Source organism: Cryptomeria japonica, chromosome 9 (assembly GCF_030272615.1).
Source record: "Cryptomeria japonica chromosome 9, Sugi_1.0, whole genome shotgun sequence".
Taxonomy (NCBI): Eukaryota; Viridiplantae; Streptophyta; class Pinopsida; order Cupressales; family Cupressaceae; genus Cryptomeria; species Cryptomeria japonica.
In genome coordinates, this window is record NC_081413.1 from 368,131,042 (window position 1) to 368,150,756 (window position 19,715).

Consider the following 19,715-nt stretch of genomic DNA (forward strand, 5'->3'; position numbering starts at 1 on the left):
TATACCAGAGCCTACCGGATCATACTGGATCCAAGTCAACCAGAAACCACTCAACCTACCAGGACCAGAAGGGTGTCGATAAAGCATCAAAATAGCTAGTGTTGGCATCAATGATAAAACATCAATGCAACACATAATCAATTCCACCAAATGGCCAATAGTTCTCTCTCACACTCAGTTTCTTCTTCTCTTTCTTGGTGAGCACTTGACTGAATTCACTTCTTCAGCAACAATACCCTCTCCTTCAGTGGTAGCCTTCATCGATTTTAGCTTGAATATTTATAAACTGGTTTTCCCACCAAAAACCAATTCAAATTTTAGGTGGTTAGGGTTTCATCATTGTCCTCGAGGCAAACCAAATCCAACAGATCTTATCGGATCTGATCTCCTTGATTGATGAACTGCAACTCATCAATCAATCCTACCATTGTCGTGCCTTCTAGAACACACCTTCCTCATTTAGCAACTTGCTTTTAATCTATCAACTGATTTCTTGTTCAATCACCAAGAATGGTTTTATAGTTTCCTTCACCTACCTTGATCTACTCAAACAATTTGTTCTGGATCTTTGTTGTATGTTTGACCTTGAGCTGTAAACCTCTTCTACACATCCCATGAATCACGCAGTCAACCAATCGCCAACTATCTCACAGATACATCACACTGACTTGTGCATGCTTGCCACTTCACCTCCACATGGTCCCTTTGTCGGCATCCACCTTTGCTAGGTCAGTCATGTTGGTCTAGACAAGATCACCAACCAGCCACTCACCTGGGTTATCTACCGATTCATAGACTCTGTCGGTTATACCCTAACCGGTCTTCTTTCACCCTTTTACTATGCTTCTCTTCTGGTGGAACACTCAACTAGTCAGCACACTTTCTAACCAACCTTATGCACATCTTCATCAGATGGGATTCTTTTGCATCAACACTTTGTCAACATTACCGGTGGACATACTTACAGGTAACCACCTTGATGAAACCATGTCATCAACCTTCAATTGTTTCCATCTGAGGAATCTACCTACCGGTTGCACTCTCTACATGGAGCTTCTCAACCTTGCCTTCTTCATCATCAGCCCAGACATCATCTCAACTGGTTTGTCAAAGTGGCAAACACATTACTTTTTTACTCTTCATTCTTTGTCCCGGTAGCACATCATGTCTTCACATGTTGATCCGGTGCACATCCCTAATCTCATGCACATAAGGTAGCTTAGGGTTTCACATGTTCCTTCGATGTGAGCCTTCAATCACCTACCTTCTACTCTTCTCTCTTATCTCAGTGGACAATTATGCATTTCATGCATAATAGGAGATAAGCTCCACTTACCAGTAGGAGTGGATCCTTGTCATCTGCATCCTGCAATGCACCAATGTGGCTTCCCTATTTGAGCAGCATATCTTCAAACATGCACATGTGATCCAGTGTGGGCATACTCTCCGTCAGTCTTCTCTTCAAATGATGACTGCATCTTTATCTGATGGGAGTCCTATTGATTGACATCCACACAGCATACCGGTGACCTGTGCATCCTTCTCTTCTAGTATTGATTTGATTTAGATAACATTCTCCCTCTTCATCACAATCAACCGACCAACATCTTGCTCTCTTACAGATGACATCATTTACTGGTTGTTATATCATACTAGTCTCTTGTCCATATCTTCAACACACATCAAGCACTAACTTGTGTATCAAATACTCCAAAGGCCATTGTGCTAAAAGACATTATTTCCCTTTACCAGTGTCCTTCTAAGCTGGGTGACATCAAAGACATCACATCTAGTATGCATCAATGACACTATTGCACATACATCTCTTATACCAGTAGCCATCCTATACCGATTGACATCAATGACAACACAATGCCAACAAGAAAGGGAAGCAATGCGGTGGGGCTAGAAAGAAAAGAGCAAGAAGATGAGGTAAATTTGATTAGGAAAGAGGAGAAGGCAAGGGTGCAACAATAGGCAGAGGTTGATCAAGAATGAAAGGCAGCAGAAAAGAAAGCAAAACAAGAAGACAAAAGAAGACAGATGTGTACAAGCGAGGATTATTTACCCCCCCAACACCCCATTGTGATTGATATGATCAACCTATTGTCCCCAACCTTTGTAGCTATTAGTAATATGCAAGTTGGGACTGCACCTGATAGCTCAGACCACTTGCAACTAAATTCAGAGGCAAACTAGACACTGCTCACTCGTATAGCAAGTTGCATCCACACCCCTCCTATGTCACAAATTGCACCTATAATTGGAGCAAATAGTGTTGACCATGGCTATGTGATAGCTCCTCCTTTTCCTACTGGTATGTTCAATTGATTAAGTTTGATGAATTTTGTATTTTAATCAACGTTGCAACATATTTTGGGTATCTATTGATTTTGTACAATCTATTGATGTAGACAGAGTTAGGATATAACTTTGATATGATTAAATAATGGCATAATATCGATGTTGTAATATTTCAAACGTCACTTTTGATACATCAAATGTTGACTTAAAGCTATCTATTATGACTATAAAATGTCATGATACTATTGTTGTTATATATTGAACTTATATTTCATGATTTATATATTGAACCTATTATAGTCATATGTGTTTATTGTCTATGTTGAAGGTGCCCTATATGTTTATTATTTTCTTAGTTCATATGCATACAGGTATACATGAGTAAAGAAGAGATTTACACTTCAATAAAGAAGAGAACAAACAATCACATGTAGGCATATGTATATGCATACGCAGGTAAGCATATGATATCCATACATATGGATATATATGCATACATTTGTAGTATTCAGTAAAGAAAAGAAAGAACATTAATACATTTCAATAAAGAAGAGATTTACGTTTCAGTAAAGAAGAGAACAAATAGTCACATGTATACATATTTATATGCATACGCATGTATGCATATGTGTATGCATATAATATCCATACATATGGATATATGCGTACATTTGTAGCATTTAAAAAAGAAGTCAAATAACAAAAAAAAGAGAAAGGACATAAGAACATAAATAGATTTCAAGTATTGAATAAAGAATAGAAAGAACATTACTACATTTGAGTAAATAAGAGATTTACATTTCAATAAAGAAGAGAACAAACAATAACATGTATACATATGTATGCATATGTATACATATTTATATGCATATGCATATGCATACATATTTATATGCATATGCATATGCATACACATGTATGCATATGAATACATATGTATGCATATAATATCCATACATGTGGATATAAATGCATACATTTGTATTATTCAGTAAAGAAGAGAAACAACATAAGAACATAAAGAGATTTCAAGGATTGAGTAAATAAGAGAAAGAACATAAATACATACATGCAATACATACATAAATACAAACATACATACATGTATACAAAACATAAATACAGACAGTCTACTAGGTCATTGCCACAGTAAAGTCATAAAGACTTTACCTATTGTAAAGGCTTGTTGTCTTCTAAAAATTTCTAAGAAGTCCTTATTGCTTGCCAAAATAGATTCATGCATACATGTATCATACAAACATATTAAAAGAATAAATTAATGAGAAAAATAAAATCACATAATACAAAACTATTAAAGCCTAATGAGAAAATTTTCACATAAAAATAGTGTGTTAAGAAACACAATTACGTGGAATGGGTTGATCATCTACTTGGTTTAGCTCTCAACTCTCTCGCATAACTGCAAAAAAAGTGTAATAATTGGGGGTAGTAATGTTATCACATGAAATCATCCTCACAATATTGCATGCAATTGGATCCTTACAAAAATTTATATCCATATGCATATGTATATATGAAAACACCAAGATATAAACAATAATCATATATGCATTCGTAAGCTCCGAAAATTGTAGAGGATATTTAGTGAAAACAAAGAAATACTTGTAATGAAAATGACCATGGCAATTCCTCCTTAAGAATGCATTAATTTTTGGAAGATGGTTTTTAATTTTGAATATACGTGGGAAACAATATGTCATTTCATACTTGCATTTGCAATTTATTGTTTGATTTCTACGATGACTTCAATTTATTTTGTTTTATATTTTGTTTTATGTCTGATTTGTACACACGCACACCCACACACTCACACTCACACCCCCCCCCCCCCCCCCACACACACAGAGAGGTATATGTATGTATGTATTTATACAACAAAAATAATTTTGAAAATAACCACTTAAAAAAAAAAAACACGTAATTCCAACACTCCCCCACTACCATGCATCAACGACCATCCGAAAAGGAAGTGTCGTCGGACATACAACATCCTTGTCAGATGTTTCTTTAGTTTTCGTTGGGATTCCAATGTCATCAGATGTTGTTGCTCCGACGGTTTGGTCGTCGGTGCATGAAAGCATTGAATGAGTTCTACTTTTAAAAATTACATAAAATATTTTTAATTTATTTGATTGAGTCTTATTTGAAAAAAAGATTATCAATGATGTTTCCTTTCTCCAAGAATTGGATCTAGGATCTTTCCGTTAGATAATATGTAACATCCAATGACTAAATTTTTTCTTTTAGATGCTTATTTTATTTAATCATTTGAGCCTGAATTATAATTTATATATGTGCAGAAGCAGAAGATACGAGTTGAAGAGTCATGTGCAAGTAAATTTTGTAAAAGAAAGCAAGAAGGCATTATCTTGAATGACATGGAAACAAGATCATCAGCTGCCCAAAAGAGAGAAATTGGAGAAAAGAAGAGGAAAGTTTTAAAGGGTGATAAATACATAGAGAGTATGCAATATAAAAAAACAATGTCCAGAGTGTGTGATGTGACGTTTGTAATTTATGTCCGGAGGGACTAACTGGTTTTAGAGTTCCTGGGAAACCTATTGGGCCACGCTTGGAGGAAATCAACGTGTTCATGCAAGGGCCACCTTTTTCTATTATGAGAATGATGCTTTTGCACCGAAGGATATTTGGAAGACAATATCCAAAAATTTCTATAGTGTGGAACCAGAGTTGGTGGACTCGAAGTACTTTTCAGCTTCCAGAAGACCAAGAGGTTATGTACACAATCTCCCAATAGAAGGGTGATTTCAAGCATTACCTCTCTCCCCCATGACTATTCGGGAAGCACTTCGTCAGACAAAGGACTATTGGCCTCCATGGGATCAAAGAAAAAAATTGAATTGCATAGACTCTAGACGATGTGGTATTGTCCTTCGTGAAGAACTCTGTACTATAATTGAAAAATCACGAGGGAAACTGCAAGATAGTGAACAGAAATACATTCTTGAAAAGTGAGAAGAATGGAACTTGGTTTGGGTGGGGCTAGGTCAGGTGGCTCCTCTAGAGGTTGTCGAGATTAAAATTATATTAGGATTTGAAAAAGATCACACTCGTGGAACTTCTTGTGCGACTGATAGATTGCACTGTTTGGGTAATGCATTCCAAATAGATACAGTTGCATACCATTTATCTGTCTTGAAAGCATTTTATCCTGATGGCATTAAAGTTCTTTCTCTATTTTCTAGTATTGGTGGAGCAAAGGTTGCTTTGCATCAACTTGGGATACATTTAAGTTGTGTTTTATTTGCAGAAATATGTGAAAAGAATAGGCTTGTCCTTAATAGTTGGTGGATAAAAAACCAACAAACAGGTAGGTTGATTCAAAGGGAAGATGTCCAAGATTTGAATACAGAAGTACTGGATTTTTTTATTAGAGTTTTTGAAGTTGTCTTGAACTAGAGTTGCCAATGTTGCATTTGAACTCCTTTAACACTTCAAACTTTGCCTTACATGATTTACCTGCTTACTCTATTGTAGAGGATTCCAATCTCAATCCCTTAATGTCATTATCTTTTCTTCAGTGTTGCTGACTGGAAGACTGCCACGAAATGAATGAGAGAAGGAGGACAAGTGCAAGTGATATAAATACACAATTATTCATATTATTAAAGACAAAACTGGTCGGCCATAATTTTAGGCAATATTAGGTTGGCCCTAATTGAATTTGACATATTGTTTTCTAAAATTTTAGTAATCGTGTAACAATTTACATCATGTTTTTATTGAAAAATTCTTTTTCCATTACTTTCTACCCTTGTTCGATACTTTTCAAAAGAACTTTAGCCAGCGAATATCAATCTTGGTTGTGGCATACCAGTAGAAGTGATCAAATCATTGAAGGTAGGGTAAAATGCTCCAAAATTGAAGAAAATTTTCTTTACTAGATTTATAATGTATGTCAAATTCCTTCCTAAGGAAAATGGTTTACCAAAGCTCAGGTTTCTAGCAACTCTCCACATTTTCTGCAACTTGACATTGTTGCTTCTCAAGGAGAGGCAAATGATCTAGGAGGATATGACACTTTGATGGATTTGAATGAAATGGTAGTACTTCATTACATATATTTCTTCACCACTACCTTTAGCACATTTCCTAAAACACGTGTTCACATTGCAGCACTCTTAGCTCCATTTCATTTTAATTTCACAACTTTGACAATGACAATGTTATTTTCATTTACAATTTCTCAAGAAAACAAAAAGACATAGGACATGAATGGACAGAAAGTGAGTGGTTGTGGGTCTTGTAACTTCCATGACACTCATCTTTACTCTTGTATAATAATGTAATAAATTTGTTCCTAGACAAAAGAATATAAGACTACAAAAGATAGACACCTAGCAGATACTTTTGCATAAACAATTTTGCAACCTACAGTTTTAGCACAGTGTCTTCTCATTCTTGAATCTGTCTTGTTGTGTGACACTGATATGTGCTCTCTAATACATTTGTATTCATTTTCATGTGTTTTCTCTACCTAATCCCGAGATCACTAACATAGGGTTAACCATTATGTTCTACAACGGGTTTTTGTTTCAAAACTTCAAATAAACATCACTCAGAGTGATTCCAACCTATCATAGCCAGGTACCATTTTCAGACCTTGGTTTGTTGAAACAATAGCTAGCTCGGATACCTATTGTATGCATTTGTATTATCCTTTATTTAAATATTTCATTGGGCTAGACCCAAAATGTAACATGAAAGTCATCTTAAATTGGGTTGGACCCAAATGTAGCATGATAAAGGAATTCAATGTGTCATTGGGCTGGGCCCAAAATGTAACACGCTAAGGGAAATTAAACAACTATTGGGTTGGACCCAATATCCAATGTGGGAATATAGAATAATAATTTATTATTATTTGCAAGCCAACCTGAGGGTGATTAGCGCCTAAGGTTGGTATATAATGCTCCAAGATGAAGTCATTTGGAGACACAACACAATTCATATTTTTTCTATTTGTTCTACTAGCAGCGATTCTCTCTAATGCAAACTTGTGCAAGGCGATTATGAAAGTTTGAAGATAATGAATTTGTCAAAGTATCTTGTGCAAATCAGACCAAGACTTTTGCTACTTTGCTTTATCATCTGTTGTTAAAGGGTTGCATTCAACACTAATTTCTTGAACTAAAATCTAAGATAAGTCGATGCAAAGCAACCTCTACTCCACCAATACTAGAAAATAGAGAAAGAACTTTAATGCCATCAGGATAAAATTCTTTTAGGACAGATAAATGGTATGCAACTGTATCTATTTGGAATGCATTACCCAAATAGTGCAATCGATCAATCGCACAAGAAGTTCCATGAGTGTGATCTTTTTCAAATCCCAATATAATTTCTATCTCGTCAACCTCTAGAGGAGCCACCTGACTTGGCCCCACCCAAACCAAATTCCATTCTTCACACTTTTCAAGAATGTATTTTTGTTCACTATCTTGCAATTTCCCTCGTGAATTTTCAATTATAGTACAGATTTCTTCACGAAGGCCAATAGTCCTTTGTCTAAGGAAGTGCTTCCTGAATAGTCATGGGGGGGGAGAGGTAATGTTTGAAATTGCCCTTCTATTGGGAGATTGTGTACATAACCTCTTGGTCTTTTGGAAGCTAAAAAGTACTTCGAGTCCACCAACTCTAGTTTCACACTATAGAAATTTTTGGATATTGTCTTCCAAATATCCTTTGGTGCAAAAGAATCATTCTCATAATAGAAAAAAGGTGGCCCTTGAATGTACACATTGATTTCCTCCAAGAGTGGCCCAATAGCTTTCCCAGGAACTCCAAAACCAGTTAGTCCCTCCGGACATAAATTACAGACGTCACATCACACACTCCAGACATTGTTTGTTTGGATTGCATACTCTCTATGTATTTATCACCCTTTAACACTTTCCTCTGCTTTTCTCCAATTGCTCTCTTCTAGGCAGCTGATGAGCTTGTTTCCATGTCATTCAAGATAATCTCTGCTTGCTTTCTTTTACGAAATTTACTTACACATGACTCTTCATCTTGTATCTTTTTCTTTTGCACGGATATAAATTATGATTCTGGCTCAGATGATTAAATAAAATAAGCATCTGTAAAAAATGATTTAGTCATTGGATGTTACATATTTATGACGGAAAGATCCTAGATCCAATTCTTGGAGAAAGGAAACATCATTGATAATATTTTTTTCAAATAAGACTCAATCAAATAAATAAAAAATGTTTTATGTAATTTTTAAAAGTAGAACTCATGCAATGCTTTCAAGCACCGACAGCCAAACTGTCGGACCCACAACATTATCATTGGTGCAATTTTATGGTTAGATGGAAGAGGTAAGAAAAGGATGCATGTTGTTAAATGGAAATGGTGTTGCTTGAGTAAGGGCTTAGGTGGATTGGGGATCAAAGACCTCAGGCAACAAGGTATTGCCTTAGAAATCAAATAGATTGTCAAGGCTTTAGAAGGGAATGAACCATGGAAGATATTAATCAAGAGAAAATTCATGATTGTCAATCATTATAACATTTTAGGCGGGAATATTGTTGATAATTTCTCATGGTTTGAAATTATTGTTAGGTATGTTTACAATCTAAGTAAAAACTCTAACTATTTTTGGATTTTATTGTCTATTGAAATTCTTTGGTTTCTTTGGAAGAGAAGGAATGAGAATGTGTTCCAAGGTAAAGGGGGGGTTCTTATTGAGTGTAATCTTAGAATCATAATGCTAATTATTATTGAATAGGTATCATTTACATTGAAGATGCCAACAGGAAGATTCATGAAGATATTGGATGAAGGTTCCTCTTCAATATATAAAGAAGAAATTTAGGATGTTGCCTATTGACCCCAAGATCTAAGAAAGATAGGGAAGAAATTCTAGGAAGAGTATATAGACTTTTACAATAAATGCCAAAAAGAACACCAATATCAATTAAAGAGGGGTGAAGCTATAAGACACCTAGAAATGGCTCACCAAAACTTTGATTGCTCTAGTTGAGAGAGGATCTTTGCGACCCTTGGAAGAGAATTTGATACTTTCCAAATTAGTAGGATTGAATTTAAGAATAATGACAAAGGAAAAGACAAAGAAGCTAATAATGAAGATGGGGGGAATGAAGAGAAAGAGGAGAATCCACATAATGATAGTGATAATGAATCTTAATAAGCTATTACAATCTATCTTTTTGAATATGTTGTCAATAGATGATATAATATTGATGTAATTTGATGTTGACTTGAAGCTCTACATTGTATAAACTGATTCTTTTTTTTTCTTCTAATTTTAAGGCGGTTTAGCCTGGTTGGGAATTTGATGGGGTAATCAAATTGGTCACTATTATTGTAACCTGACTTTGTACTTTGATTTTATTTTGATAATCGATCTTAAAAAAAAAACATTCTACATAGCAAACACACTACATTCATATACACTCTTATACGAACCTTGACATTTGTCATGCTTTACAATAACCTAGTGTACCACAAGCCAAATAGACATAGACATAAGATGAGGGAGCTAGTATTTGTTTCTACCCTCATATCATCACTTATCATCAACCAACTCAACACTATCAATGATTAATTTGAGGTGTAAAGATTCAACAAATTTCTACAAATTTTATTGAGTAAAAGCAACATAGGTGACAACCACCCTAACTTCCACAACAAAAGTCTTAGACATAAGATTCCTACCTTTTAACCTTTTGCAGTTTGATCTTGCTAGATTTAAAAATTCATATGTGCTAGTTTTTTTATCATATAAGAATCACATATATGATTTTATCCTTAGGCTAGATAATGGACATGGTCCAAATTTTAGTTGTTTAAATTCATATTTTTTTCAAGGTTGACGATTCCTAGATCTAATTGTTATCGATTGGTATGATGTCATAAATTTTGAATTGTGTATCTAAGGTTGTGTACTTAAAGGCATCATGCTAAGATTATTTCACATAAGATAAGAAATATTCAAACATGGTTTAGAAATCACAAAGTACCAAAAGAACATGAATGTTTCTTCTCTCATTTTTTATAGTTGATATGTGGGTCTTTACACTATCATCATAATTAATGTTAGAGAGTTTTGTGAAGAAGAATGGCATGAAAGGAGTGACTATCCTAAGTGCTTGAGACTATCACAAAAAGTGAGTGTTGCAGCAGTGAATCTTCCTTTGACCTTTGGGTGGTTGGGAGGGTAAAGACCCATGGTGGTATATGTTAAGTGGTTGGGAGGGTAAAGACCCACATATCAACTATCTACTTTGACATTATAGGATGGTGTCCACCTACTCTAAAACCTTGTGGGAACTCTCTATCTGATACTAACATATACATAACATGTGCCTCTCATATAACCCTATGTTGGCTATGCCCCACCATAATTAGAAGATCCTAACTACTAAAAATAATAGATTCTCCCCTAAAAGGTTGTTGAGTCATAGAAGGCCTAGCTTGATAGAGCTATAGTCTCTCATACCTAAAATATCCTTGTGTCGATGATGGTTACATGTGACTACCCTATGGCCCCTACTATTCTCTTGACCTTTGTCCCTAATATTGATACTATTGGTTTTTTCTTTGAAATCCTATAGTAAGTCTAAATTCTCGTTTGAAGGATGGGGAGGCCTATGGACACTTTAATCCCTTGATCAAGGTTACAAAATTCTCTCATGCCTCTTGTGTCCTCCCATGTACAAATTTTGGGCTTTCCACCCCTAATGAAATAATTGACAAGTAACTTGTCTTGAATGTAATCTACAAACTACAAGAGCTCCAGAAACTAACTCTCATGTTGAGCCACTACAAAACCTCATTATGTAAGTTGTGAACTCATCTATGCATCTATCAAAAATATTTTTAAATAGAACACACTTTGAAGCACTCCAAAATGGTATCCCATGAGAGGGTTTCCAATGTGAGGGTGCATTTTATCCTCCCTGTACCACAAGGTGGAAGAAAGTCCTCTCAAAAATTGCATTACAAATTATGCGTTTAGGTTGCTCACATATAGATGCAACCCAAAGCATAAGTCAGGGCTAAGTAACCAAGCCTTAGCCTCAACCCCATTTTTGGATCTTAAAAATGTATAGGATTGGAGATGAAGCAACTCTCAAATATGATCATTTGGCTCATGATATGTGCTTGCTATAGAATTTACCTCTTGTATTTATGTATGATGAGGCTAGTTAATGTGTATTGATAAATCTTCTATCTCCTCTATGTGTATTTCCCAAATTCAAGGTGAACTCCTAATAATCTCCCAAGATGCAAGTATATTCTCCTCTACTACAAGTGGATCCTCATGAGGTGTCTCTATTGTGGGTGAAAACCTATCATGTATCACACCTATCAAATTCTATAAGGCTTGTAAGATTTGAGGTCCATACTCGGGCTACTCATCTTGATGAAAACTCTCAAAGTGATATGACTCTTCTTGTCCCTCATGTGAATGTGCTCCTCTTGAAGCACTACAGCATGGGTGACCCTTCCTTCCATTTCCTACACCCTATTTTCTAACCCACACCTCATAACATTTACCTCACTTCCTATCATTATTACCTTCCATCTACCTTTCATATCCCCTATCTTAACCTCCTTCGCTTTCCTACATCCTATCCTAAACCTTAACCTTATACACATTTACTTTTACAGAGATATTGAGGACAATAAGCAGACTGAATGATGCAGATGGGTCTTATCGATTTCATATGTTACTCGAGGCTTCTTGAGTTGATCATTGTATAATGGTTATCATGATGAAGGGAGAAATCATTCGAGTCTTGAGGTGCAAATATGGTTCATTATTTTGGATTGAGTGTCCTCGATGCAGTTTGGAGATTGGTGGCATCCATCCTTGGCGGAGGTATACACTGGTGTGATGGTTTCATTTATGAGGTAGTGATTTGCCCAATGATAGATATGCTGGGGTTGAAGGAAGTATGCATCCCGAGGATAGATGGTTTTATCTGCGCGATGCATGGGCAAGCCATTGCTAATGAGATTTTGAATCTAGTTGCGGATAGGTGGGTTAGCCGATTGGGTAGTTACTTAAACTCAGATAACTATGTTTCCTCAGATTCAGAAGATGACTAGGGCCTTGAAGATGAGGAAAGAGATTGTGCCAAGGCAGAGAAGGAAATATTGAAATCCATGATAGAAGATGCCTGGGAAGTCTACCGGATTGGAGTCATCAATAGGAATTTTTCCCCCTTCCAAAGGCTGCTGGATAGAGATGTTTGTTGGCTCACGAGGACCGCTGTGGGCAAAGTAATGGAAATTGAAGTGCACTTGGCCATCATCCTCCAGGCTCTATAGATTCCTTTATAGGTATAGCCTCAAGATTGGATGTATGGACCTGTGTCTAGTCGGTTTTATTTCTGTCATAACGGAACTAACCCCCTTTGGTTAGTACTTATCGATATGGAAAAAAATGCAGTGATTTAATTAATACATGATTGTAGGATTGTTCAAGGGTTTAGGTCTTGTAAGAAATTCTTCTTTTAAATCGATCATATCATATTACAGAAACCTCTCACCATCTCTGATAAATCTATAATAAACTTTGAATCTAGACATTTGAAAAGAAAATAATATTTTTCAACACAATATGTATAACAATGAATTGGTTGATTCTACACTACTTTTTTTCTTCAATTGGATCTTGGCGGCACCCCAATCTAGAATTGTTTCCCTCCTTGTAGTAATGTGCCCCAATTTTTTTGTAATGGCAGAGGTTGATGAGACGAAGAGGCGGGAATAATGTGTATCAAATGACTTGGTCTTTTTTTTTTTAAGTAATGCTTGCGGTCGTTGTAATAATGCGGGTACTTTTTCTAAAAAACACAAATTTCATTGCCAATTCCTTCTCCGTCGAAACCAAATGTTGAATTATCGTCAGAATTCCGACGAATGCGCGCATTTTTTCAAAAAAAAATCAAATTTGGTCACAATATACCTTCTTCGTCATAAACCTCCATCGGACTTTTATGCCAAATGTATTAGTGTATAAATATACATACATATGTATGCATATATATTATGGACAACAAAAATGGAAGGTAGACATATGCATACGTATATACAGTGTGTCCTGCTTTATTTTGCAATTTGTGTAGGCTTAGGACTACAATGTAACATACAACGATATACATGTATGGAAACATCTATATAAGAAATCTAAAAATAACCAATTAGAAACCTAAATATTATGTGGCATCAACCATGTACATAGCTTGGTTGGTACGCATTTGAAATATTAACTGATCCCTAAAAATATCTCTTTTTGGAAAATTTGGGGCATATATTTGTTGTCTTCTTTACTCAAAATAGTAAATGTATGCATATGCATACATACTTATGAATACATATGCATTCATATGTAGGTTTGTTGTCATCTTTACTCAAATGCATAGATGTATGCATATGCATTCATATGAATTTGTATGCATATGAATGTGTATGCATATGAATGCATATGCATACATATTACATAATAGTAATATAAAGAGATAGATAATTGAAATGAAACCCTCAACGCCATAATAGTAATTCCATTAAATTTCATAAATAAAAAATGAGGGGTTTTGAATAAAATTAGATAATTATCTATCTTTTTTCACATTTTGTGTAATGTTTTTGTAATTATAATGTGAGAGTGATAATTGAAATGAAACCCTCAACAACATAATAGTAATCCCACTAAATTTTATGAATAAAAATTAGGGGTTTCGAATATAATCAAACAATTACCTATCTTTTTTTTTATTTTGTGTAATGATTTTGGAATTATAAAGTGAGAGAGATAATTGAAATGAAACCCTCAATGCCATAATAGTAATCCCATTAAATTTCATGAATAAAAATGAGGGGTTTTGAATAAAATGTGACAATAATCTATCATTTTTTACATTTTGTGTAATGATTTTGGAATTATAAAGTGAGAGATATAATTGCAATGAAACACTCAATGCCATAACAATAATCCCATTAAATTTCATGATTAAAAATGAGGGGTTTAAAAATAATGGAACATGAATATATCCTTTTTGCATTTTATGCAATGATTTATAAGCATTATAAAGTGAGAGATAATTCAAATGAAATCGTGAACACCATAATCGTAAACCCATTAAATTTTACGATTAAAATGAGGGGTTTCAAAAAGAGACAATAATTAACCCTTTCACATTTTGTGTAATGATTTATTCATTATAAAGTGACAGAGATAATTGAAATGAAGCCTTCAACAACATAGCATTAATCCCATTAAATATCACAATTAAACATGAGGGGTTTCAAATAAAATCAGACATTTATCTATACTTTTTTGCATTCTGTGTAATGATTTATGCATTATAAAGTGAGAGATCGTGGAAATGATACCCTCAATGCCATTAACAGAAATGATAAAAAAAACAAAGCAAAATGCAAGTACAAAGGATCAAAAATCCATTATTGAACTTGAAAATTGCGAGGAAGGATGTGTGCACATTACCTAGGTATGTGTGCTCATTTTGTCGATCAGAGGCGATGAGGATAGGAAAATCATTGCAGAGTCGTGGCAGGAGGAAAGTCATGGGTAAAATAAACCCTAAATTTGCCAAAATAAAATGTTTTTAGGGCTCGGTCAATATTTCAAATGTGTGTCAATGAAGACATGTACGTGGTCGGGACTGGACATAAAATTGTGTGCCACTGATTCAGTGGCAACACACTCCTAACATTAAAGTGACAAATGTGCGTGGGCCCATATGTATAAACACTTACAGTTAGGTCTTTTTTATTTTATAATTGTATATTTTTTATATTTGGAATTGGTTTTTATTTTCATTTTTATTGGTGGTCTTGTAATCCATTATTGGCGCAAAGTTGACTATGTATTGAGTTGCACTTTGAAATGACCATTTTTTAACCTTTTCACACATAACAAATTCCATAGTGTGCATCGTTACTAACCAAAAGCCATAACCTTAGTTATCAGTAAATAAGTCGTATATAGAGACAACAAAAAAAAATCATTGAAATTTGATGTACGGTTTGAGAGTTCTAGGTGCGCAAAGTTAGCTATATCCACTACTAGTGCTCTTCCCCTATTCTTCTCTACATTTTCCCTTTTGGCGCCTAAGACTCCAAATTGCCTTTTAACTTACAATTAGATCATATAAGACTACCTAAGGCCTTTACTTCACCTAGTGGTAACTTTAATGACATTTTGTGCCAAAAAGGGCCAAAAACGTTAACACCTCCTTCAACCAATCTTCCATTTCTTTCCCAACCATCTCTTTACCTAATAATTTGTAAAAATATTAGAGATAAGATTTTGTTTTTTGATTATTCATATTTCACACAATTGTGCATAGAGCTTCATAATTATTTTCTTCAAGTGAGTCAATATCAACCTTCCTCATTGTTGGATCCAGTTGATAAGAATGAAGAGGCCCATCAAACTTTTCAAAAATTTCAAAAGAAAAGAAAAAATTTCATCAAGATAAACAATAAATCTTCCAATCATATTGATTCTCAAGTGGCAGCCACAACACCAATTGTAGCTCCCTTTTCATCAAAATTTAGTCATCGTAACTTCACTCCTCTTTATGAATCATTGCATAACATCATGCTTAAATTGATTAATTCTAATGTGATTAATCTTCATCTCATCTATCCCATAGATACTTCCAAGCCTTTGACATCTTCTTTGATACCAAAGCCTATTACCAATATCGTCATCAAGTTGGCTATATTATTGAGAAGTTCTATAGATTGAAGCATGACATTAAAGATCTTTTTTATTCTAATACTATAGCAGTGGATGGTGTGAATGATAAAGGAAATAAAATTTTAGCACCTCCTAATCAAAATTTGTAGATCTTTACCAATCATTTGCATTCACACTCTACCAATGTTGTTTGGCATAATGATAATGGACATATATCTATTGATGATATATCTAGTGAAGCCATCAATTTTGTGAGTTTGATTGAGAAACCTAAGCCTAAGTGTAACCCTTGCATCACCTTTGACTCAAGAGATAACATTAGAACCCCTAATGGATCATTATACATTATTGCGAAGATTAAAGGAAAGCTCTCATGAGGAGTACTCATAGATCCAGTATGTATGGTGAATTTTATCATGGAAGAACATCTCTATACTCACCAATTATATCAAGATGCATATGATAAATATGATGTTATGATTAAGGTGCATGATAGTTTCATTTGTCCTACTATAAGTTCCATCACCCTTCCCCTTGAAATAAGTAGTAAGTGCAAAGATGTCACATTTGTCATCATCCCTACCTCAAACCAATTTCATGTGAAATTGGGACACTCTTCGATTGATTCTATGAAATTTATACCTTCTACCATTCATAAGCGTTTGAATTTTCCTCAATGGGTGTGTTATAATGATCAATCATAATCTTTTTAATCCCTTAGCTAATCGTGGAAACTTGACCCTTGATTTCTTTTGGCCTCATAAACCTTAACCTTTATAATCTCATCAAGATGTCATTTTCCTATCCTATCAAAAGTTTAAATCTAAAATGATATTGACCTTGATTAATCCTAATGATTCTTCACCTATAGATATGGATATTTTGCCTCCACATCTCAGACCTATAATTCTTCCTATTCTTCCTATTCCTCATATATGTGTTGTGGTTCCCCCTACTACATCTTATAAAGGTCAAAGATAAAAGCATCTAGCATCCTATATCTATCAACCTAGTGAGGTTTCTTCTATTCCTCCTACAAAGGAAAAATAGAAGCTTATGTTGAGTGATCCCCAACCTTCCCAATCCTCAAGTCGTAACTAAAGAAATCATAGTGTGAGAGAATGTTGACTAAGACATTGTTCCAAGGCCATGAGGTTGCTTCTCAAAGTGTTTCCTCCCTTAATTCATGGACTATTGACTTGGTCCCATTTTCCCAACCTTCGCTAATCTTAGGAAGGATCTTATCTTAATCATCCTCATCAAAAATTGAAATTTATACAAAATTATTCTTCTTATTCATGTCCACCACACATGAGATCTCCTATTGTGATTAATTTAAATATTATGATGTTGATAATAATAATGTGAATACTAATTATTTTTGATGATATGGATGAAGTTGTTGAGATTAATCATGAGCTATCTTTAAGATTTTCAAAAGCTTTAACTTTAGCTACTAGTGACACACAGTGATTCATCATTTGTAGTGCCCCTCCCCGACTCATCCTTTATGAGAGGGTGTAATATACACTTTTAGATTTGTGCTCTGATAGTCTCTTTGACATTAGTGGATTCATTATGATTTATGTAGATGAAGTTATGTACTGGACTAATATGTTGACCAGGCTTATGAACTCACTATTCATGTATGGATTATATTGCTTGTGAGGTTATGATGGCATCTTGATTATGCTAACCCTACTCCATGGTTATGATGATGATTGAGTTGATGTTATGACGATTGTGACTGTCTTCTAGTGTCTTCATGATAGGGGTGTTGCCATACCACTCATTGCAAGCATGATATGGTGTTGTGACTCTCTATCACTTGCTTGATTATTTATGATATATTATTTTTCATGTTGTATTGTGGTTATTGGGGTTCACAAGATTGCAAGTACTAGACATCGACTCCACCTAGTCTCACAGGTTTGAGCATGTCTTATCCCAATGGCAAGTTGTGGAGATGACATGTGTTTCCCTCTTTATACTTTAGGCTTTAGTTCTCTACCTTGTTAGTTTGTGTTGTGGTGCGAGTTGGTGGTTAGAGTCTTGTGTCAAAGTTCAACCCTATGTCGAATTTCCTTAAGGTGTTGTGAGTATGTGATTAATATTTAATTAATATATTTCATTAATATAGTATTTATACTATAGATTTATTCGATAGTTGATTATTTGGATGATTATTTAATATTTATTTCTATTGGCTTGATTAATGATTATTGAGCTTAATTTATTTGATTAATACTATTGATTTATTGGTGTCTTGATATTTATTCAATTGGTTTAGTGATTTATTGTTTAGTTGATTATTTATTTATTGTTTAATTGTTGTTTTTAATGTTGGCTATGATTTTATATTTATTTATGACATTTATTTATATTGGTTTTGATTTATTTAATTGAACATGATTATTTATTGCTTGATTGTTTAATTACTGGTTGAGTATTTATGTATGTCTATACATTTATTTATTTATTTAACTATCGGTTATCTAATTATTGATTGTTTGTTTATTTATCTATATTATTTGTAGTTTATATTTAATTGGAGCATTTATTTATACTGCCCTTGATTTATTTTATTGGGATTTGATGTATTATTTATTAGTGGATATTATATTATTAATATATCCTCTTGTTACTAATTGGGTAAATAAATATTATAGAGTTTACCTACCTTATTATTCTATTGGATAATTTTGTGGGGTTAAGTAGATAATATTATTTTATATTATTTACTTCGTAACTATGCATAGTAGGTAAGTAATATAGTTTATTGGAATATTTTGATTGGTGGAGATTTTTCTATAGTTAAATTCAATTTTCTATTTATTTAGTTTTCTAATAATGTTGTCAGGTTACCTTTCGAAAAAAATCTTGCTTGCATTTGGAGTTCTGAATTTGGTTGAAGTTGGATTATTGAAGGTTTGGATTTGGAGTTTGCTTGGTTGGAATTGGCGGTTGGACTTACTCTACTTTGAATTTCTTTACCTTTTGATTTTTCCAGGTTGGAGCTTCAACCCTTCTTTTGCATTTTAATTCAAAATGATTGTTTTCATCATGTATGTTGAAAGATTGTTTGTAGGGGAAATTTTAGTGTTTCAAGATTGCAATTTTGGTTTTGGAAATTGATTTATATGTATAATAATATATGTGTAAAATCTGAAAATGAAGTATTGTTGGGAGTGTATATTTTGCATTGTTCTTTACAAATCTATATTTCCTTTCATTGTGGTATTGATTTGGTTTTGTTTGAGGCTTTATTTGTCATTGCATACCTTGTTTCAGGACATTCTTGTGTCATTTGTCCCTTTGGTTAAGTAAATTAAGGAATGGTTGGGTTTGTGTCTAAATATGTGCAATGTATTGCCTTGAAATGTTGTCAAATGGATGGAGGTTGACCTTGTTAGCCTTATTAGAGATTTATTTTGATTTCATTATGGTTTTACAAGCCTTCTGGGTTGATTTTACGCTATTATGAGGCCTGTGTCCAAATCTGGGCAAGTTTAAGTCATTATGGGTCCCGTTTCTGAGTTTTTAGCATTCTATTTCAAAAGTGCTAAAATTATGAACAAAAATACCACTTTATGAAACAAAAGTGCTACTATAAGTGACAATAGCGTCATATTGCTTATTTTGGGGTTTTTGACAATTTTGACCC

At 34.1% G+C, this 19,715-nt stretch overlaps 1 pseudogene; it reads left to right on the forward strand.

Annotated features, from left to right (window-relative positions):
• Window positions 1-4,989: 4,989 nt before the first annotated feature.
• Window positions 4,990-19,103, forward strand: LOC131858400 (DNA (cytosine-5)-methyltransferase DRM2-like; annotated as a pseudogene).
• The last annotated feature ends 612 nt before the right edge of the window (window positions 19,104-19,715 follow it).